General features: G+C 43.6%; 1 protein-coding gene and 1 pseudogene across 2 annotated transcripts in view; both read left to right on the plus strand.

Annotated features, from left to right (window-relative positions):
• The window catches only part of PDE8A (phosphodiesterase 8A), a 145,417-nt gene that overhangs the window by 14,470 nt on the left and 107,787 nt on the right, over positions 1-23,160 (plus strand). The window lies entirely within an intron of this gene.
• LOC309868128 (large ribosomal subunit protein uL6 pseudogene) lies at positions 21,104-23,068 on the plus strand (annotated as a pseudogene). The gene is made up of 2 exons: positions 21,104-21,146; positions 22,495-23,068. The product of its transcript is annotated as a large ribosomal subunit protein uL6 pseudogene (transcript).

The raw sequence follows: 23,160 nt of genomic DNA on the forward strand, positions 1-23,160 counted from the left end.
TAAAAAAAAATAAAATGGATGAAAGTTACATATTTTGGGTTAGAATACATCATTAATGATCCATGAATCAAGTGAGAAGACACAGAATATCTGACTGACCCACTATTATGGATGGTCAGATTGGCTACTGGATTAGGGTGATGAGAATCTGAGCCCTCCCTCTTGAATAAGGTTCCCCTCATAAGACCCGAAAATGATCTGTGTGGCCCTCAGCACTGTGTGAATGTTCATTTCACCAGAGGCTAGTCATCTGGATTACCCCCCTCTTTTTTAGCACCAACTGATAATCCTTATTTAAAGTAATAATTCTGATCTGGTTTAATGGGTGATGTTTCCTAATCTAGTTACATTTCTACCTGTAGTTAGTGTTCTCCACAAAGTGGATGTTTCTTTCATCAGTTGGGGCCATGGCTATTTGGTTACTATAAAATATAGTTCTTACAACAGGCAGGGTGAATTTTTCCCTTTAATTAACTGTTTTAATTGTTGAGGAGTTGCTGCCTTAAATGAGAATGAATATGTTGTTGGAGCTTTTTTTGTTTTTATAAAATATAATTGTGGACATAGGGATTTTCATTGGTTGGATGTGCTTGGATCCATATAGTCTTTTTCTTTCTTTCTTTTTTTTATTTTTTTGAACTGAAATGGTAAAACCTTTCACCACTGGGGACTGCCTTCTGTGTTCTTTTGACATGATTCGGTCCATCTTTTGAAAGCACAACCAGTTGTCCCAGGCTTGGCTTAAACCTTGTTTGTCCCTGACCAGACCTGGGCCTTTTCTCCAAGGTGCCCGGATGCTCTTAGTGGGAAATGGAGTTGGAAGCTACAGATTAGGTGCTAAGAGTCCTCATTATTCCAGGAGAAAAATTATTTTAAAGCCATTTTAGTGGATAGGTCCAGAAAACACATCACTAAAAAAAAAAAAAAAACACACAAAACCAAACCCAAGTTATGCAATTCATGTATACTTTCAGTTTAGTTTTTTTCCTTTCCTTTTCTTTTCTTTTCTTTCTTTCTTTCTTTTTCTTTCTTTTATTTTTTTAAGATTTTTCATTCATTTATTTGAGAGAGAGAGTGAGCAAGCATGAGCAGGGGAGAGGGGCAGAGGAAGAGAGAGAGAGGCAGACTCTAGACTGAGTGGGAAGCCCATGTAGGGCCCAGTTCCACAACCCCTGAGATCATGACCTGAGCTGAAAGCAGATGCTTAATTGACTGAACCACCCAGACACCCCTCAGTTTATGTTTAATAATACAGTGCTTTATCTCCATTTACTTGATTTTATAATTGTACTGCTTTTCTTTTACATTGACAATTCTGATTTTTCTTCGTTTTAAGCGTGTCCTTACTCATTCAGATACGGTTAAGTAATCATATGTCAAAATTTTTGTGTGTGTTTATTTAACTTCAAAATTTAGGTTTTTTTTTTTTTTAAGATTTTATTTATTTATCAGAGAGGGGGGAGGGAGAGAGCGAGCACAGGCAGACAGAGAGGCAGGCAGAGGCAGAGGGAGAAGTAGGCTCCCTGCTGAGCAAGGAGTCAGATGTGGGACTCGATCCCCGGACGCTGGGATCATGACCTGAGCCGAAGGCAGCTGCTTAACCAACTGAGCCACCCAGGCGTCCCTCAAAATTTAGTTTTTTTAAATCTGACATTTATTTTGGGTATTTGGGTATTTTGGCGTGAGGAAGGCTCTTAGTGCTTCAGAATAGCTGATTATTCTGGCACCCTTCATGTCCATAATTATTTTTATTCCCTCGTGGCTTATACTTTCACCTGTATCATATCTGTGGATTGTCTGTTTTGGTTATCTGTTCTTGCTGGTACTGTTACTGCACTGATTTCATTTTGATAGCTTTGTTTTCATAGTACCTGGTAATGCTAATCCTTTTTCTCACTGTGTCCCCTTTAAAACAAAACAAAACAAAACAAAAACCTTCTTAACCCATTCTTATCTCTTTGTCCATGTCAGTATTAGGATGATTTTGATCTACCCCCAAGCTTTGGGAGGAATTTGATTGTAGTAGAGTTCAGTCCACTGTAATTTGAGAAGAATTGGTAGCTTTATGGAATTCTTCTGTCCATGAACATGATATTTATGGTTTATTTTATTTTATGCATTTTCACATGGGTCTCACGTCTTTTTAGTTGGAGCCAGAATTCTTTTTCTTTTCTTTAAGATTTTATTTATTTATTTGACTGACAGAGATCACAAGTAGGCAGGGAGAGAGAGGGAAGCAGGCTTCCTGCCAAGCAGAGAGCCCGATGAGGGGCTCGATCCTAGGACCCTGGGACCACGAACCCAGCCAAAGGCAGAGGCTTTAACCCACTGAGCCACCCAGGAGCCCCTTGAATCCTTTTTCTGATTAAATCTTTTAGCTAATTATTTCAGTCAAATAAAATATGTTGATGTGGCTGAATTTTTCTAAATGTTCTGTAGTTCAGTTGATTTTTTTCATTTGTCCATGAAATAGATAAATCTTAAGTGCCTTGTGTCTTGGGCTCTGAGATAAGTGTTTAGGTTATTAGTTGATTGATGGTTTTGGGTTGTCCTTTCCCAAAGTAATGCTTTTTAATCTGTTTCCTTATTGGATTACTTTCAGGTTTCAGAACATTGTCAATAATAGTGATTTTAGCATGCATCTTTGTCTTATTCTGATTTTAATGGTCATATGTCCAGGTCTTCACTCTTAGGTGTGACCTTGGCTGTTGCTTTTCAGACAGTGTGCTTTTATATACTTTATTAAGGAAATAGCTTCTAGTCCCTGTTTTCTATGAGTGTTTTTAAAAATAACAAATGTCAAATTTTATCAAAAGCATTCCCCCTGTCCTTGCTTTTTGTTTCATCTAATGAGATAATCACATGCTTTTTCTTGGAATTACTGATGTGACATGGCCTAATTGTATCTTTGATATTTTAAAAACTTTGCATTCCTAAAATCCTGCTTGCGTGTTATAATTTTTTTTATATAATTTTTTTTAAAGTAAAAAAATATACAGTTGAGCTTTGAACAAAGTGAGCATTAGGGGTGCTGAGTCTAAGAGTCCTCATATGAGTCCCCCAAAGCTAAGTACTGATAGTCTACTTTTGACTGGAAGTCTTACCGATAGTTTACCTAAATAGTTGATTAACACATATTTCAAAAAAAATTTTTTTGTAGGCTCCACTTCCAGTGTGGAGCCCAGCATGGGGCTTGGACTCAAAACCCTGAGATCGAGGGGCGCCTGGGTGGCTCAGTGGGTTAAGCCGCTGCCTTCGGCTCAGGTCATGATCTCAGGGTCCTGGGATCGAGTCCCGCATCGGGCTCTCTGCTCAGCAGGGAGCCTGCTTCCCTCTCTCTCTCTCTGCCTGCCTCTCCAACTACTTGTGATTTCTCTCTGTCAAATAAATAAATAAAATCTTTAAAAAAAAAAAAAACCCTGAGATCGAGCCCTAAGAGAAAATTCTTTTACATTACTGTAGTATATTCATTGAAAAATATTTGTGTACAAGTGGATTTGCAGTTTAAGCCCATGTTGTTTGGGGCGCCTGGGTGGCTTAGTCGGTAAGTGTCTCTCGGTTTTGGCTCAGATCATGATCTCAGGGTCATAAGATGGCGTCTCGAATCAGGCTCTGGGCTTAGCGGGGAGTCTGCTTAAGAGTCTCTCTCCCCCTCTCCCCTTGCTTGTGCATATGCTCTCGCTCTCTCATAAATAAGTCTTTAAAAAATAGATAAACCCATGTTGTTCAGGGGTCAGCTACTGTGAATTCAGTTTGTAATAATTTAAAATTCAGTTTTCTTTTTCTGTATTCATGAGTGAAAACAAAGTCATCTACAGTTTTACTTTATTTTTTAAGATTTTGTTTATTAGACAGAGATCACAAGTAGGCAGAGAATCAGGCAGAGCGAGAGGGGAAGGGAAGCAGACTCCTTGCTGAGCAGAGAGCCCGATGCGGGGTTCAGTCCCAGAACCCTGGGATCATGACCTGAGCTGAAGGCAGAGGCTTTAACCCACTGAGCCCCAGTGGGGCACCCAGGCACCCCAGTCATCTACAGTTTTATACCCTAAAAGAACCCTTATTAACATTTCATATTAATTTCTATAATACATATATTAATAACTCCTTGCATTCTTTTTTCCTGTGTATGTGTAGGAAATTTTAAATTTAAATGCTAAATGTAAGCTTTAAACAAATACTTCTATTTAGTTTTATATTCTGACTTCTAAATTTAATAATAAATTACAGCTGTCTTCCCATGTCAGTAAAATTTCTTCAAAACGTGATTTATATGATACTAATTCTGCCACGTAGGTTCTTCTTATGTGTTTATGCATATCTGTGATCATAGCCTTAGATTCTATTTCTAAAATCAAGTCTTGATTTTTTATTTTTTATTTTATTTTATTTTTTTATTATTATTTTTTTTTAATATGGAACGCTTCACGAATTTGCGTGTCATCCTTGCGCAGGGGCCATGCTAATCTTCTCTGTATCGTTCCAATTTTAGTATATGTGCTGCCGAAGCGAGCACCAGTCTTGATTTTTTAAAAAAAGTTCTGTTTGTGCAGGCTTTAAAGCGTTTGGAGCAGTATATAATGAAAAAGTATTATATTCTAGCAAACATTTTTATTTATAAACTTGGCTCAGGTGAGTTACATTTTCATTATTCTTGGAATTTTATTCCTTATTGGGACCTTCAACTTTACCGTAACCGACTTTCTCATTTTATGGAGGAGGAAATTGAAGCCCCAAGGGATTTAAGAGACATGTCCAAGCTCACACAGTAGGCATTGGCAAGGCTGGGACGGGTACCTGACCCTAGCACTTGCCCTTCATCCCCTGGTACCTTTTACATACGTAGGAAGCGGACCTCTGGGATTGCATGGAGCCGCCCAGGCGTCGGACTTTCTGCAGGACCGTTCAGTTCAGGTTTGCAGAGTGTGCTCTTGGCCAGTGGCTTTCTTGCGTAGAAGCAATAAAGAAATTGAACACCTGGAATTTCTGAGCTTGGATATCATTAGCGGAGTTGCTTGATTATTGTATAATGGTTCTGTTTTCCTTCTGTTTCCATGTACGGATGTGTGTCTTCTTTTCTGTCTGTAACGTGGACGCTCGGAGTTGGGAGTTGGCCGCCAGTAAAAAGCCACGTTATTTACATCGCCAGTCACTACATTTGGGCAACCTCCTTTGCTGCCCTAATATTTTTAGATAAAAGCAGGAAGTCTTGTTGTTCCTTTTTCCTCCCTCAGCCTTTATGCCCTTTTTGTTATTCTAGTGTTAAGAAACCAGGTCTTAAAAACCCAAAGATTCCAAATGAGCTGAGCTGTAGTAAAGCCTTGCCTTGGGGGTGAAGGCAGGTGTGGGGTTCGCCTGGCCCTGGGTCCAGCAGTATTTATGAAAGACAGCAGTATTGTGAAAGAATTTTCAACACTCTGTGGTGAAAATTAGTAATCGACAATATGAGCGAACTTACTTTAATATTGACAAAAATCAGTACTTCCATTAGACATTAATCTCTGCAGTGAGAGGAATTTTCGGAGAGTTAAGTGTGTTAGTGGCCGCCTTACCAATCTCACTTGTCCCCCATGACAGGTATTCCTTCTGTTCTCTGTCTACAGAGAATACTCGTTTGGGGTAAGCTTGCACTACCGAGAGGTCACTGCGTTTTTATTGGTTGACAAAGTCCTGGGTCCCTGCCTATAGCCACTCATTTTGCACACGTCTGTGTGGTGCTGGCCCGTGGGCCGGGAACTACACTCAGCATTTGCGGGTGAAGCGGAGATGAGTAAGCCAGAGCCTTCCTTTTCAGATGACACTACTTAGAGAGTCAGCTGGCCTCCTGTTGTCTTTCTCTCTGATTGTGCAGTACTCGTTCAGAAATCTGAACATACAGTCAGAGAGGTCAGGGGAATTGGAATCAGAAAACTTGGGTTTCAATTCTGGCTTTGGCACTTCACTGTGAGCTGGGGCACATCCGTCACTTGTCGGTGACCTGCGGTTCTTTGTATGTAGACTGAACACAGTGAGAGAAGGTGTGGGGGATGCCTTCTCATCTGTTACACATCATCGAAGTGGCATATGTTTTCTTGTTTCTCTTTGCTTGTTGATCAGAATAATGTTTTCTCACCAGTGGCTCAGAAGAGAAGGAAGCTCTGTTCCAGTCCCCTCGGTGCTGCCGAATATACTGATAATGGAAAAATAAACAGGGGTGCACTGATTTTTCTGGCCTGTAAACTAAAAAACAGTGTTCAGTGCCAAAAGCTGTGTTTGTCTTGAGAGGCAAGAATATTTCTGCAGTGTAGGACTGCTTCAGATCCCACGGTGAATCTCTGGGGTAATCACGGGGTTTGGGTTTGGGTTCCGTTGTTTGTAGGGCTAGCTTTGCTACAGGGTAGTTTGCTGCCCAGTGTGCTCGCTTTCGGCCATAGTGTAATAACGTAGGCTTGGCTGGAGGCGTCTCTCTGGTCAGGGCTAACACGAACCAAACTTGTTCTTTCAGGCACTGGCGGGTTGGAGCAGGGTGCCATCCCATGGCCAGGTCCTAGAAAGCCCTCTGACTGTGACACTGACCCTGGGCCCTGGCTCTTCCCCACCAGATTTTTTTGGAGTCCGCTGAATGGTGGCACGAGAGCTTTGCCCCAGCCCTGTCCTTAGCCTTCTTTACTACTGCAGATCCAGCTTGCTGAAGTGGTCTATCTTCTTGTTATTTTCCCCTCATGGAAATTTTTTGGAATGTCTTCAGGCTGCACTTCTCCCGGTCCCAGATAACCAGAACCCATATGCAGAGGGCCTGGGGGTCTCCCTGTAAGCAGAGGTTCAGAGAAGGGGCAGAGTGATCAAATGCTAGTCTGATTGTGTCCTGCCCTGATTAAGACCCTCTGTGGCTCCCCAGTATCAAATTCAGACTCTTTTTTAACCTATGGGGCCCAGCCCGCATGGGCTCCCACCAGCTTCCAGCTTCGTCCCTGCCTTACGTGCTGAGCTCCTGTACTCACACTTGCAGGGATGGATGACCTCTGGACTTTTGACTGTGCACTTTCCTCACAAGTGCTCTGCTGAGAATTTCTCTCTGACTTAATCAGTAGAAGTAGTAAAAGAATGTTGGTGAAGGTGGAGCTCTAAGACGGAAGTTGGTAGGTAACTGTTGGAGGAAGTATTTTATGTCTAGAAGAAATGCCCTGAGATTTTTGTTGGTGGTATCCCATTAGAAGAGAGGGAAAGAGAAGATTAAGATAGGATTAAGGGTTCAAACTGCCAATGTTGTGCCTGCCCAGAGGATAGGGGGGTTCCTGTGGGCTGTTCTGGAACAGCCTTTGACCTGCTGGCTACTTCGCTGTGGCGCCGAGGACAGGGGAGCTGAAGAGAACCGCTGAGAATGGGTAGTCCTTGGGCTAGAGGAGCACGCTGGTACCTGACCCAGCGTGTTTTTGTTAAGTACCCGGGGGTTTGAGGCTACAGAAGTGGCCTTCCCTTGGTGGGCATGTGAGGAAATTACCCTTTTATTACAAATAAAAAGTGCTTCTGATCTGATGGTGTGCTGCTGAGTGTCAGGTTTGGTGGGATGAACGTGCTTTTCTATGATCAGTTTGATGCCTGTTTTGGTCTAGCTTGTTACACCTTAACTTATACGTGGGTCACTAACCTGGAAATCAACTCAGACTGATGTAACATAACAATAAAGTCATCATGTCTTGGATGTTTACTACATACCCAGTACGGTTCTAAGTACTCTCCGTGCATTAACAGACGTAATCCTGATGAAAATCCTTGGGCATGGTGTTACCTTAAAGGTTCCCCCTTCAGAGTAAGAGAGTCGAAGCAAGAGGGAGGTGCACAGGATGCCCAGGATTGCACAGCTAGTGGTTGCAGTGCTTGGATTCTGACCTAGTGGCCTGATGCCCGAGTACTAGACTTTGCAATTTCTGTAGTTTTCAATTTATTTTTTGAGGTTCTTGATGTCGTGATTTTTTGTTGTCTGTTTTTTCAGACCTTTTTCCTAATTATATTGGTCAAGATTCTTTTGACTGTGGGTGACATGAACCCAGTTGAAACCAGCTAAGGCCAGAAGTGAAACCTGTGGGCCACTAGAACCTGGCTTATAAAACCACACCACAGGGAGGATGGGGTATGCCACCTCTGGGACCAAAGCGAGGGCTCTCTCCCTCTCTCACGTCCTGTCCTCCTCGTTTTTGTGGGCTGTTTTTTCCTGCTTGGCAGGAAAAGTACCCACCAACTGTTTTTGGCCTCGCAGTTAACAGCTTCATCAGTGGAGCGGGACTGAGGCCCTGCCTTTAATTCCAGGATAGAAGTCCTGGGGAAGGACCAAAACGGGCCTGGCCAGGCACACTTGCAGCCAGTGGGCAGTTCCCTGAGGGCAGCTCTGGGAGGAAGTGCTGGGAGCAAAAGCTGCCCCTGCACCGGGTCCTGTTCAAACCCCCAGTGCTTTTCAGCTTAAGAATGAATATGACTTAGTACTGTGTAAGGAGAGTTATTGTTCCTAATTTTCATTCTGGGGCAGTTTGTGTTCTGAGTTATCAGAGAAACTTCCCATTCTGTTAAGAGAAGAATGGATAACAACTTTTGGGGAAATTTCAGCAAGTTTTGAAATAGAAAGGGCTTCCAGTTGGCCTTCTCCCTTGCTTGTACAGTCTGCCTATGAGATGTTCAAGGACTCCCTACTGCTCATTACTTCTCTTTCTGTCCAGTGGTTTCACAGTTAGGACATGTTCTCGGTTTTTGCCTTCGTTTTTGCCTTCTACCTGGAAGATCATTGCATCCCGTGTTTTTGTGTTTCTGTTTCATTGGCTAACTGTAACTTGGGGTAAGTCAGCCAACCTCATGGGCCTTAATTTTTTCACCTGTTGGGATAGGCTGACAGTTGTAACAAACCCCCCAAAATACAATAGTCTTAACCTTGATAGAAGTTTCTCAGTCATGTGAAATTTAAAATAGGTGTTTTTTTTTTTTAAAGATTTTATTTATTTATTTGACAGACAGAGATCACAAGTAGGCAGAGAGGCAGGCAGAGAGAGAGAGGAGGAAGCAGGCTCCCTGCTGAGCAGAGCCCGATGCAGGACTCGATCCCAGGACCCTGAGATCATGACCTGAGCCGAAGGCAGCAGCTTAACCCACTGAGCCACCCAGGCACCCTTAAAATAGGTGTTTTTAAAGAGTGTTTTTAAACAGGTGTTTTAAAATGGTGGAAGACCCTCCTCAGAGTGGCGATTCAGGGACCAAGGCTCCTTCCATCTGTGACTTTGCCATCTTCCACACATTGGCTCCCAAGGTCACTGTGCGTGTTTGCATGGGCAGACTTGCAGAAGGGGGAGAGATGAAGGGTGGTGGTGGGTTCTTAGGTGCCAGACCTGGAAGGTGGTCCATGTTTGTTTTTCATATTCCATTGGCCGCTTGGCCACAGCTAACATCACTGAAAGCTGGGAAATAGGATCTATGTGCTTTGGGAGAAGAGGAACTGGGTTTGAGCAGTTTCTTGGTCTTTGTCATATCACTTTGGTAACATGTAATAGCATAGCAATTGGAAACTTTGTGTGGGATTGAGCCAACCCCGGTTCCAGGGTGGTCCCTGACAGCCTTCTTGTCCCAGTGACTGGGTCAGTATGAGATAGACAACCCAAGCCTACGTCATGGGATGCCTCTGGTCCCAGTGACTAGTTCTGGGGTAGACATGTGACCTAAATGGTTTCAATCAGACTGTGGAGTGGGTAGGAGCATCTCAGGCCCCACAGTGAGGACAAAGCCAGCTCCTGGGTGAGAACAGGCACAGGGAGCTGCAGAGTCACAGAGCTAGGGTCCTGTTGAACCTTGCCTGGAGTTCACAAGATTGCCCTCATGGACTCAGTTCATGCGAGCAATGAATCTATTCTATAATAATTTGACGTTAATTTTCTTTACTTAAAACCAAAAGCTTCCTAACAGATACAGCCTGTGAAATGAAAGGGGAACAGAGAGAGAGAAAGGTAGAGTCTGGATCTCTAAGTTCTGCTTCCTTTCGTTTCTAGCATGTCTGTGGTGTTTCTTCGAATACCTGAGCACCCAAGCAGGTCTGAGTTGATGTTAGCTTCGTCTGACTTCTCAATTTCCTGGAATTACAGCTGGGATAACTATGTTCTTTTTTGGAATTTGAACAGTTTGTCAAATTTATTGATTTTGTGCACCTCCATCTTGAAAAAAATGCCGTTTTGTCTTCCTGAAAGAACGTTTTGAGAGAATGACGTGGTATTCAATAAGAACCTATTAAGTATTTAGGAATTGTTGTGCAAGAAGCTAATTCACACAATCAGAAGCCATTAGCCCAGCACACAGACACCTCATAAAGCTGTGGTGGCAAGTGTAAACCGTGAAAGCCCAGCCCAACTCCTCCCTTTCAGGATATGGAGAACAGCGGAGGGCCAACGCGGTATCATTGGAGCTGCCCTATCTTGCTTTGTTTCAAAAGGATTGGAGGTGACTTAACACTTACAGTAAGATGCAAATGAACAGAAAAGGGAGTTGGGGCCAGTGGCACACCGCAGGGGGGGCTGATCTGTTAAGTCAGGAGGCAGGTCCTGTGTGGCAGTGCTTGCCTCAGAGACTTGCTGGTTGCTGGGGTGGGGGGTTCCACATTGGGCTCTGAGCTTCCACAGCCTCCACACATAGCAAACAGCCCCAGAATCCCCTGAGATTAGCATTAGCTAGCGCCTCAGGACAAGTATAGTTTCTGAGCTGAGGCCTAAAGAAATTACTCTTCTGGGCCCTTTTTAAGGGATGAGGATCTCAGCAGTGTTCACTACCAAACCTGGCAGCAAGTGTCCCTCAGTGGCAACCTGGGGGCGGAATGTTGAACATGGACTTCAGGTGGGGCCTGAGTAAGTGGGCCCGGCCCCGCTAGTATGTGTGATTCAGGAATTAGAATCGAGTCTGTCTGGGAGGATGTGGTATTATCAGTTTTTAATTTCGGCCAATTTTATTTACAGGTGGAGTTCAGTCTTTTCCCACATGTTAATCAAGCATTTGTAATTTCTCTTTTGTATACTCTCTGCTACTTTGGCCTTTTTATATTAAGAGAATTGGATGGTTTTCAATTGGGGATTTTTTTTTAAGGAATATTCTTAATCCATTTGTCATTTGTAACAACTAGGTTTTTTTTCTAGTTTGCCTTCGAAAGTTGCTTATTTTATTTTTTTAGGATTGCTCGCTGAAATAGGAGGGGTAAGTGTGCTGAGAGGGGGAGGTGGGCTGAGCTAGAGAGGGGGCATTGGGAATGCCCCTTTGAGAAGGGGAGAGACTGGTCGGGGCTCCGAAGGCTCCTGGCAGCCTGCCACTGGGGGACACCACGCATCCGCCAGCTGCTCTGCCTGGGGGAATCTTGTGCCTCAGTAGCGTGAGAGTGTGAAATGGGGGGACCTTGATCAGAAGTAGAGTTTTGCATCACTCGCAGTGCCCTCTGGCTTATGGGGCCGGTTCATGTGGGCTGCGGGCTGGGGTGCGGCCTGGGGGCGAGGAGAGCCGCTGAGAGCAGGCCTGGCAGCCTGGGGCCGGGGCACTGGGGGACCAGTGGGGAGATGAGCCCAGTGGCTGTGTGCGGGGCGGCTCTGCATGGGGGCTCTGACGGCAGTGAGGGCACTGGAGTGAAGGCTGCAGGGGCCGGTGTGCCTGAAGACTGGCAGAATGAGTCATGCTGTGAGAAGCCAGCACGGAGAGGCTGAGAAGGGCCACGGGGGCGGGGGGGGGGGGGCGTTTAGTGTGCTGGTAATGTGGCGTCCTGATCTGGGTGCTGCGTGCTTGTACAGGTGTGTTCTGTTTGTGAAAATGTATCTACTAATACATGGACATACTTTTCTCTGTCCCTTATAAAATGTAACAAAATAAATGGGGCTGGGGGGGGAGAGTGAGAGTGCACATTTTGGTGCCAGACCACCCGTTTTCAAATCTCAGCTCTTTATAGCCAGTTTATAGCTGTGGGACCTTGGGAAAATTACTCAGCCTCTCTGTGCCTCAGATTTCAAATCCTGTAAAGTGAATAGTAATTACTCCTGTGTCTTAGCAGTGCTGTGAGGAGTAAATGAATTGATACGTGTCAAGCATGTTGAGTTATGTTTAGCACATAGTAAACCCTCCCTAATGTTGCTTGTTATTAGTTATTTTTCTTAATAGTGGTTCTTATTATGAATACGAATAGATACGAGGAAGACTTGATGCATCGGGCAGTTGTGGTTCATTGATTGCTGGTGGGCACTCTGCCAGATGAAGTCCTGAGTATAGCCAGGCCTCAGGGCCTGCAGTGGAGGGGGTGGGCTACAGGTCACTGTCACAGTAAAGCAGAGGAGCGGCGAGGTGTTCCCTATGAACCGTGGTACTGCCCGGGCTAATGGCGGGATTTGCAGTGGATGAGACTGAGCTTGAGGTCAAGGTCCTGTGGCCTTGCTGGATGATGTGTGTCTCAGGCCCTGAGCTAGAGGGGCCGGCTGGCTGAGAGTGCCAGTGGGGGCATCAGAAGCAGACTTCCTCTGGGGGAGGGCCCTGGGGGAGGTCAGCTGTGGCCTTGTGTGTCTTACTCAGGGCTTTCCCGGGAGTCTTGGTGCCTGTGCAGTTAGTGGCCCAGAAAGGTGTCCGAGCCAGGTGATACTGGCTGTGTTTGACAGTGAAACACAGGTTAGTTCTATCTGCTTTAGTGAATTTTCAGAATTCCACTCTCATTCTGCTGGTAGCTGTAGTGGTCTGCCTGGCTTCCTGTCACCACCCTTCTCCTTGAACCTTGGTTAGGTTTGTCCCACCAGATCCCTCCTCTTCCTCACCGGGTAACCACCCCGACCCCTACCCCAGTTCAGTTGGAGGAAATGAAAGTCCCCCGAGTTCCACATTCTGGAACTCACTCCTGTTTCTTATACCTGGGCCTCGTTGCCGTGGACTTTTCCGGTCTTAAATCCCAGCCCCAGGTAGGGGTCTTGTTTCTCTCTCCCAGCCTGGCTACCTGCCAGGGGCCTGCTCTCCCCGCAGTGGAGGCCTCCTTTGCATTCATCCCGGATTTCAAGATGAGATCCTACCACCTGACATGGACTTCCTCTCCGACTGACTCGTCCGCCTGAATCTCTCGCTACCACGCTCACCCTACCCCACCCCATCCTGCCCTTGCTTGCTGAGCCGTCAGCCTGCTGCTGAATCTCCCTAAAGCAGCGTCTGCCAGCATTGTTTGCCGGGGATGCAGTGCTCTTCCTGACCCAGGGAGCCTCCCTCTCCCGGGGTCTGAGGAGCCAGGCACCTACTCCACCTTAGCAGGCCCTGTGAGAGCGCCGGCCACCTCCTCCCGGGCTGGCCTGCCCTTTGTCTTCAGGGCTCCTGTTTTGACAATGGGCACATGGGAGGGACAGGTTTTGAGTCCTGTAAAAAGAAAAAGGAAGGAAGTGTCCTTCACACAATTTCTGCTCCCTTTTCCTCATTCTTCCTGGGGTGTCTGTGTGTTTGTGTATGATGTTTTCTTGTTTGGAGGTGGGGGTGTTCATAGTGGAGAAGGGTGGACGGGTTGAAGAGCAGTTTCTACTTTGTGCCTCGGCAAAGAAGTCTAAAAAGCCGCCTGGAGAGCATTCTAGCACTCTGCTCTCTTTTGATATCATGCAAGTGGCATATAACAACTCAGCCTCTTCTGTAAGTGACTATTAGAAAGCCATCTGGGGCTGTAGGTGATCAAGAATATTTTATAATCAGACCAGAATATACTGTCCCTGTATGGTTTTTTTTTTTCCCCATGACCTGAAAATAAGGATGTTACAGATCTCTTTATAATGGAATCTATTGTCTTAAGACTACCCATTCTAAAATTTAGGAATTAGGGGTGGTAAATGATGAAATTCACATACAGGAATATATGTGGGGAGTTCAGGCTGGAGAAGGGACTCTTGCCCTTGTTTTGTCATGGCCAGTTTTCTTCAAAAGTTTAGATTTTTTCTGGACTGTGATAGGTTATTATGTCTTTTATGACAAAAACCAGCCAAACAAGAAACAAATGTCATATACTGTTAGGAGGAATGTAAATTGGTAAGATTGCTTTGGAAAATGGTCTGGCAATATTTACTAAAGTCCAACGAGGCATGTTCTGTCACCCACCAATCCTGCTAGGTGTACTGCACCCAACAGAGAGGGGTACCTGTGTTCGCCAGGGTCGTATACTAGAATGTTTGTAACAGTAGCATTCATAATGGCTAAAAACAAGAACTAAAGTCCATCAAAAGAAGTTGTGGAAGAAGCATATCACGAAAAACTCTGGCAGCAGAAATGGGAGAACTGTGGCCCCCCGCGGCAGCAGGGCTGTTTCGCAAGCTAAGTATTCAGTGAAAGAAGCCAGGCTGACAAGACTCCATCTGCTATATTATTTGATTTATACAAAGTTCAGAGTCAGAGATGCGGTTTTGGGAGTCAAAGTGGTGCTGACCTTAGGGAAAGAGGGCGGGATAGTGACTTGGAGAAGCCATAAGGGCTTCTATGTTTGGAAGTGTTCTATTTCTTGACCTGGATGGGTTCATTCTGTGACAGTTCACCAAGCTACATACTTAGGATTTTTATTCTTTTCTGTGAGTAGGTTAATTTTCAGTAAAAATTTGTATTAAAAACCTCAGTATATGTTCTGAAGGAGCCAGAATTTTCCTGAATGTGTCTGTCCTTCTGGTCCGCGGACTTGGCACGTACTTGTGCCTCAGTATGAAGTACTTTTTACTCCGTTTTCACTCAATTCTTGTTCCTCCTTTGGGTCTCCCTTCCCCACACACGCAGGGTGCAGATCCCCACTTGTATGCTCTGTTGGCACCCTGTTCTGGAGCACAGCTCGGATTGGTGAGTAGTTGATGGCCTCTCCCGTTCTGCGAGCTCAGAGGCTGCGCCCATCTCTGCAGCCAGCCGTGTGTCTCCGGGGACGACCCAAGGCCCACACCTACTAGTAGCTGTCAACTGAATGAACCAAACGGACTAGTCGGAGGGAGCGGCCTTTTTCTGGACCCCTTTCCAGATTAGTTCAGGGAAGGGTGAGCTTGAAGGTGCTCTGGGGTTGGAGCCCCTCTGAAGTCACATGAAACATCGTTGAGACTGTGGGGACTTCCACAGCCTCAGAGTGTGACCTGTAGGACAACTTCCCAGCTGAAAGAGCAGTGTTGGCTAATCAATTGATGTCCCTTAACCTAGTTTTGTGTTCTGTGCCCGCTAGTCATGTTCTTGAGAACAAACAGTTTATATATGATGACTTCATTTGTTCTGGCTTTTCTCATGACAATCCTAAGGTCAAGCCTATTTTAAGCCTGAGAAATATGTCCTGGAAGTTAGTTCCAGAGTCCCTATTTCCTTTTTCTTTCCTTAGCATGGAAATCTTGGCTGTCTTCCCCATCCCCGCCCCCCCGAACTGTTCTCAGAAACAACTTTGCAAGTAACGTAAATATGCTCTGTGTTGGTTGTGTGTGTGTGTGTGTGTGCACTTGAGTTGTTCTTTTTTACCTGGATGTGGGGAAATAGCACGTTCTCATTTACCGTTCTGACCTGACAGAAGGAGGCCCAAAGCCATACTCAGATGGACCCAGAAAGAGGAAGAATTTAAGACCGTACATTTGCATTTAGGCTTTATTTGTTGGGTGATTTTTGTTGGGTATTTTCCTGTCGTGTAAAGTGGTTGGGAGCTGGGCTCTGGAGCCAGACACTCTCGGTCCCAATCCCAGCCCTGTCACTCCCTGCCTTTTGACCTTTGGTAAGTCACGTAAGCTCTCTGGGCCCAAGCTTTTTCTTTGTAACATGGGGGATAGTCGTCAAGATTGGATTAAACTGTGAATGTAAAATAATCTGTTCAATGCTTAAAAAGTTGTAAACACTTAATAGAGTAGTTACCTAAAATGGAAGATTCAGTTTTGTTGTTTGAAAAAGAATGGTTTTAACATAGAGTATCTATTAGACTCTAAAAAGTAGATTAGGGCTTTCTTCTTAAGAACATTTTTGGAAATTAATTTTGTGATTTATAAATGTCCATACGATTTACCCTTGGGAACCAAGAAGGAAATGTGGTAGCATTACAGCGGTGTGTATATGTCCCCCCACCCCCTTTAACTCTGAAAACCCGTGAGAGGAGTTTGGAGAATTGGATTCACTGTTAACTCTAATGATCGTTTCCTGAAGGACAGCCCCGTCCAGAGTCACACAGAAATCTGGGATAGGAGTGGGAGCTTTGAGCTCTTGTCATTTTCTTCCTTCAGCAGTTCCTTGTTGCTTTGCGTTAAGGGCTGTGTGAAATGACGCTGCATTTGTTGGTGAGCACAAGGGAAGCAGAGAGGTGCGTTGGGAGGGATGGAAGACAGTATTTACATACAGAATTTGCAGATTACCAGTTTTGGTTCTGATGGGCTGGATGGAGAAGTTTCAAGGTCAGAAGGGTTTTGCGGTATGGTGGAAAGAACAGACTTTCCGTGTCCTGCTTCAACTGCTGTGCAACTTGAAAAAGTTGCTCCTTTGTTATTTTTCTCAATTTTCTTATTTGCAAAATAGGGATATTTCTCCCTGATAGTATTTTGAGAGGACCGAGATTACCTATTTTACCCTTTTCCTAAGAGACTGAGATAGGTGTAAAGGAGTTTTTATTTGCCTTTTCTTTTTCCATTTAACCTAGTGTCTGCTCTGACAAGAATAAAGGAGTTGTTTAGAGGATTCTCTCTAATTAGCTGACTTATTATTTTGAAATATTTTATTGTGGAGAATTTATGATATGTAAAAGGAAGAGAAAAGGGTGTTATTGTTGCATAACAAATCACCCCCAAATTCTCTGGGTCAGGAATCCGAGAGCGGCTTGGGTTGGTGGTTCTGGTTCCTGGTCTCTTGGGAGGATGCAGCCAGCTGTTGGCTTAGGCTCCAGTCAGCCAAGGGCTTGCTGGGGCCAGAGGCTTCGCTTGCAAGGTGGTTCCCTCACGTGGCCGGCTGAGTGCCCCACGTCTTGGGGTGGACCCAGTTCCTCTTGATGTGGGTGGTCTTCACAGGGCTGTTCTGGTGTGCTGCGGACACAGTAGCTGGCTTCCCCCAGAGAAAGTGACCCTGTGCACCAACACAGACAATTACAGTGCCCCTTTTGACCTAGTCTGGGAACTTGTGTGTGTGTGTGATCAGTTCTGCTGTATTTTATTGGTTACATAATAAATCTGCCCTCAGTTGAGCTAAGGAGGAGACGGTGATCGTTGCATCTTTAATTCATTAAAGGTTACAGATGGTAACATTCTATCATTCTTTCCTCATTTAATACTGAAATCCTTTTGAAAGAGAAACTTCTCCTCATTAACTATGTGACAGAATTTGAATAGCATCTGTAGGATAAATGCTTGTTTCTTGCCTCTCATTTACCAGTTTTCAGAATAAGGGTTTGGTTCTCTAGCATCCTTCCAAAGTGGACCAGTCAAATTTTATCTTTTTTTTTTTTTTTTTTTTTTTGAGTCCTTGTGAACTCAAGAATTTTAACATATTTGATGTGTTTCAGCCTTTTGCATTTAATCTGTTTTGATGTTCAGCTGTTGTGCCCCTGTTAGATAAGTAGCAGTACTAACCGTCTTCCTCTTTACCTTGCTTTGCTCACTTAACAGTATGTCCTTGGGATCATGCCGTCATTGCATGGACAGGAATTCCTCTTCAAGAACTGAGATCTACGGGCGCCTGGGTGGCTCAGTGGGTTAAGCCTCTGCCTTCGGCTCAGGTCATGATCTCAGGGTCCTGGGATCCAGCCCCACATCGGGCTCTCTGCTCAGCAAATAAATCAAATAAATAAATAAAATCTTTTTAAAATTTTTTTTTCAATTTATTTATTTTCAGAAAAACAGTATTAATAAATAAAATCTTAATTAGATCTCAATACTTTTTTTTTAATCTAATTCATATACTCACCCCTTAAAAGTGTACAGTTCAGTGTTTGCGTAGTGGTAGTGGTTGTACAACTTGCCAAATACTCTATCTGCCTAATTCTGGAATGTTTTCATCACAGAAACCTGTAGCCATTAGCAGTCAATCCCCATTTGCTCTGGTCCCTCCCACTAACATCCAAGCCCCTGGCAGACCCCAGTCTGCCTTCTGTCTCTTTGGATCTGCCCATTCTGGACATTTTATTTTATTTTATTTTTAAAGATTTTTTGTGTATTTGAGAGAGAGAGAGAACACAAGTGGGGATAGGAGCAGAGGGAGTGAGTGGTAGGAGCAGGCTCCCCACTGAGCAGGGCGCCCCATTCAGGGGTTGATCCCAGGACCCTGATATCATGACCTGTACTGAAGGCAGAGGTTTAACTGACTGAGCCTCCCAGGCACCTCTGGACATTTCATTGTAATGGAATCCTATGCTTTCTGGCCTTTGTGTCTGGCTCCTTTTACTTAGCCTCATGTTTTCCAGGTTCGTCCATGTTGTAGGTCCGCCCCCCCTCCCGCCCCATTCCTCCCCAGTCCACCACACCTCACTTAGTCAAGCAGCCCATGTTGGTGAACAACCGGAATGTTTCTAGATTTATTATTAGATGGCTTTGTGCATATATCCTTTTTATTTATTATTATTGTTGTTGTTATTGCTATTATTGTTATTTTGGGTTTTTTGGCCAGTGTACCCTTTGGACAGATTCCTACAAATGGGATTGCTGGGCTAGAGGATAATTGCATATGTAATTTTGAAGGTTGCTGAATTCCCCCCTACAAGGGTTGTACTGTTTCACATTTTCACAAGCAGGGTCTCAGAAATTGTTTCCCTGCTGTTTTGTTTCAGTAGAATTTTGTGGTATCTCACTGTATTTTTGACTTTTTATTTGTACTTCTCATATAATGATAGAGGTTGATTGGACATTTATCTTTTCACATGTTTAAGGGTCATTTGTGTTCTTTTTTTCTGTGAATCACTGTTCCTGTTCCTCTGGAATACTTTTCCAAAGGATTGTCTTTTCCATTTTTGGATGCCATTTTTCTATTACACATATTTTAATCATTTTCCTTCTTTCTTTGGTGAAGGCATCTTGTCATGCAAATTGTAAAATTTTTGTGTAATTCTAGTGATACTTTTTTTTATTGTGTCTGGAGTTTGAGTCATAGTGGGAAAGTTTCCCTCTGTATTTGCCCATGTACACATCCTGGTGTGTGAAGAATAGACCCCCCCCCCCCCCGCCAATACTGCTATTGAATTATTCCCAGCCCCATTTATTAAGAAGTCGGTTTTCCCCACTGTATTGATACACTATCCTTATGATAAATTTCATACAAAATTGGATCCATTTGTGGATTTCTTATTCTTTTCCATTAGTCTCTATGTCTAATTGTTTGCCATTGCTATGCTTTAAAAAAAAAAAAAAAGAGTCTTTATTTATTAGAGAGAGAGCTCAAGAGCACGAGTTGGGGGTAGGGGGTTGGGGGGGGGAGGGAGAAGCAGATTCCCTTCTGAGCAGGGAGCCCAGTTGGGGCTCTATCCAAGGACCTTGGGATCATGACCTGAGCTGAAGGCAGATGCTTAACTGAGTCACCCACGCCCCTGCTATGCTTTTTAAGTATCTGGTAAGGCTAACCTTCCTCATTTATTTCCATTCTTATGTGTTACAGATGAATTTTATGATCTGCTTGTTTAGCTCTGGGGGAAAAAACTTGAAATTATTTTTATTGGGATTGTGTTAAATTTATAAATTAGTACAGGGAGAACTGACATCTTTATGATGTTGTTTATTCCTTGCCAAGAACATGGTATGTCTTCCCATTTGTTCAAATTTGTTGTTTTGGGTGGGGTGTGCAGTGCTTTTACAGCTCTCTTCAGAGGTGGTTCTTAAGTGTCTGCTTATTTTATTATTTTTTTGCTTTCATAAGCAGGGTTTTCTTCTCATTGTATTTTCTAACAGATTTTCCCTTTTATAAATGAAGCCTATTGATTTTGATACATTTATTGTGTAGCCTTCTAAATCTCTGATTTGTAATACTTTATCAATTCTTTTGGGATTTCAGACATATTATATTATTTGTGAAGAGAATTTTACTTCTTTCCCAGTTCTTAGACCACTAATTGCAGGCGCCCGTCTAGTTGCATTGGAGAGCATCTCCAGGGCAGTGTTAGAAAGGTGAGAAGATAGCGTTTGGTTTTTATTACAGAGTAGTGTCTTGTTTCTAACTTTGGTGAGAAAGTTCTAATTTTTCTCCATTAAGATTCAGCAGACTTTTACATGTAATGAAAGGAGTAGAGGAAGGAAATTATGTGGAGAAAGCTTTTGTTTTTTTGTTTTGCTTTTTGTTTGTTTTGCTTTTTAAAGCATGTGTGAGATACACTCAACATTTGTAGTAAATGTGATTATTTCTACTCCCAACTCTGTGGCACAGTGTCTTAATCATTTTATCCACAGCTGATGGAATTAGTTATTTTCAGCTATTTGACAAGGCAAATGCTTAACATATGCAAGGGACAAACACAGTGGAAAACTGTTACTGTAGAATTCTAATTTTGAGAAGAGTTGCATGGAAAAAAATATTAAAGGGTCTTTAAAAATGGAAACCTTAGTCTTGATCGTGTGATACCACTGTGTCAACATCTAGTTTTAGGGTTTGCTGTGGTGGGGGCAAAGATCCTTACACAGCTTCTGTGAAATGCCTCAGCGACACACGTCACTTCAGCTCACAATCTGTTGGGTAGAACGAGTCAGTGGCCTGACTGTTAGGGGTAGGAAGGGTAACCCTCCAGTGTGTCAAGAAAGAGGGGAACCAGATACAGGGAAGTATTTAAAAGTCTCTGCCACAGCCGAGAACCTCTTTTAGTGCAAATTTTTAGAAATTTTCAGCTTCTTCTATAGTGACTGGCCTGTTCTGGTTTTATTCTACTTTTATAAATTTATTTCCATAAAATTGTTGATTTCATTAAGATTTTAAACTATTTGCAACATCTTGAATAAGCATGGTTTGATGCTTATTTCAAAGCAATGAATTTGATGCTCATTTCAAAATGACAACTTTGATTATATCTCTGTAAGGCTGGGAATAAAATCATGGTGGCTGCTCTGAAAAATGGGTCACGGGCACAGAAGTCAAGGCAGACTAACCGGATTTCCGCCACTGTGCAGGGGGACAGGTCGCCAGTCCACAGCAGCCGTGGGGATGGCGAGATGTGGGTGAACTCGGGATGTATTTTGGAGGTGGAATAGTGGCGGTACACGGAGGAGCAGGTGGGCTGTTTCTGCTGTTTCGGGCAAGATGAGGTGTATGCCCGATGGAGATCACACTGGTTTCTTAAATGACACTGTCTTGCTGTCTACAATTTTTTTGGTGGTTAATTCACATTCTGGCTTAAACTGTTTCATCGTGGGCCAGTTACAGTTGGTCCGTGGGCCACACTGTCAGCAGTGTGTCCCAGTGTCTGCGGCTTCCATTGTAGGACATGCCGTGATTTGATTTAACCAGTCTCTTACTGGTGGACTTGTAGGTGGTTAGCACCTCTTGCCCCAACATCCCTGCCCCAAATCTTCTTTGACATTAGAAATAAGTCCTAATGCTATGAAATCCTTATTTATACAATCATGTATGCACTTTTTATGACCATGAAGGACTGTTCCTGGGGAAAAAAATAAAGATTTTTGAACATATGACAAACTGCTCTCCAGAAAGCTTGTTACCCATTTACAGAGACAAATTTTTGCTATTCTTTTTTTCCTTCCAAAAAATCTTTGCTGTATTAGGTGACAAATAGCGTTATTTGAATATCTATTTCTTTGATTACTATTAAGATTGAATTTTTGTCATGTGTATTTTGAGGCTGATATTTCCTTTGCCAGTTCATTATGGTCCTTTTTTAAAAAAAACATTTTAATTATTGGAGAGAGCGTGCGTGCACACTCTCTGGCAGGCTGGGAAGGAGCAGTGGTTGAGGGAGAAGCAGACTCCCTGCTTCCAGGGAGCCTGACCATGTAGGGGCTGATCCCAGGTCCCTGAGATTATGACCTGAGCCAAAGGCAGACGCTTAACCAACTGAGCCACCCAGGCACTCTTTATGTTCTTGATTATTTTTATTTTGGGATATAAGTACCCTTTATGAAGGGCATTTACTATTTGACCCTATAGTGGTAATATTTTTCACCATTTTTAAAGAGATTTTCTTTCTTTCTTTTTCTTTCTTTCTTTCTTTCTTTCTTTCTTTCTTTCTTTCTTTCTTTCTTTCTTTCTTTTGCTTTACATAGAAAGTTGTCCTTTTTGCAGCAGCTGCTAGCAGCGTCGTTCCTTGTGTGGGGGTGGCCAAGGCTTCTGGCTTCCTTGTCTCCAGAGGCTGCCCTCCATGGGCAGCACATTTGCTGGGAGTCCACCATGCTGGGGGAAGGAACTTGGGAATTCAAAGCTCTTGTGTCAAGGGAGTTGGCATGGGTGACAGGGGCTATTAAGGGATTATTTTTCACTTGTAGTGGAATTGTGGTTAGGAAGAAAAATCTATACATACACAGAAATATTTCAGGGTGAGGAATGTTAAGAGGGTTGCTTTAAAGTACTATGGCACTGTCTTTGCTGTGCCACATCTACTGTGAGAAAGAACGAAGGCCATTCTCAGCAGTCAGACTGGCCACATTCCAGAAAGTGTCGACATTGCTCTGAAGGGGCGCCCTGATGTTGTGAAGGGCCCCAGAGGAACCCTGCGGAGGGACTTCCATCACTGCCATGTAGAACTCTGTCTCCTCAGAAGAGCCTTTAAGTTGACAAGTGGTGGGGAAATAGTATGAACCGTACGTAGCTAGTTCTTTTCTGTCTGTAGTCATGCACAGAACCTGATTGAGGGCATGAAATTGGGCTTTCGTTGCAAGATGAGATCCATGTATGCTCCCTTCCCCACCAGTGTTGTTATTCGGGAGAATGGTTCTCTTTTGAAATTCACAATTTCTCAGATGAAAGATACATCTGCAGGGTTTGGATGAGGCCAGTGTTGCTTGTTCAGTATCTCAAGACCAGGATGGTGAGTCAGTGCTTGAAGGAAATGACATTGAACTTGTATCAAACTCCGTTGCTTTGATTCAGTAAGCCACAACAGTTAAAAATAAGGATATCAGAAAATTTTGGATGGTGTTTATGTTTCTGAAGAAGGAAAGTTCAACAGGCTGATGAGTAAGATCTAAGTTGTCCCTCTATAGAAAACAACAAGATGCCAGATGATTTTTCAGACTTATTTGTGGTATTTTATTATGAAAAATACTTTTTCAT

The sequence above is a fragment of the Mustela nivalis genome, assembly GCF_964662115.1.
Source record: "Mustela nivalis genome assembly, chromosome: 6".
Classification (NCBI taxonomy): Eukaryota; Metazoa; Chordata; class Mammalia; order Carnivora; family Mustelidae; genus Mustela; species Mustela nivalis.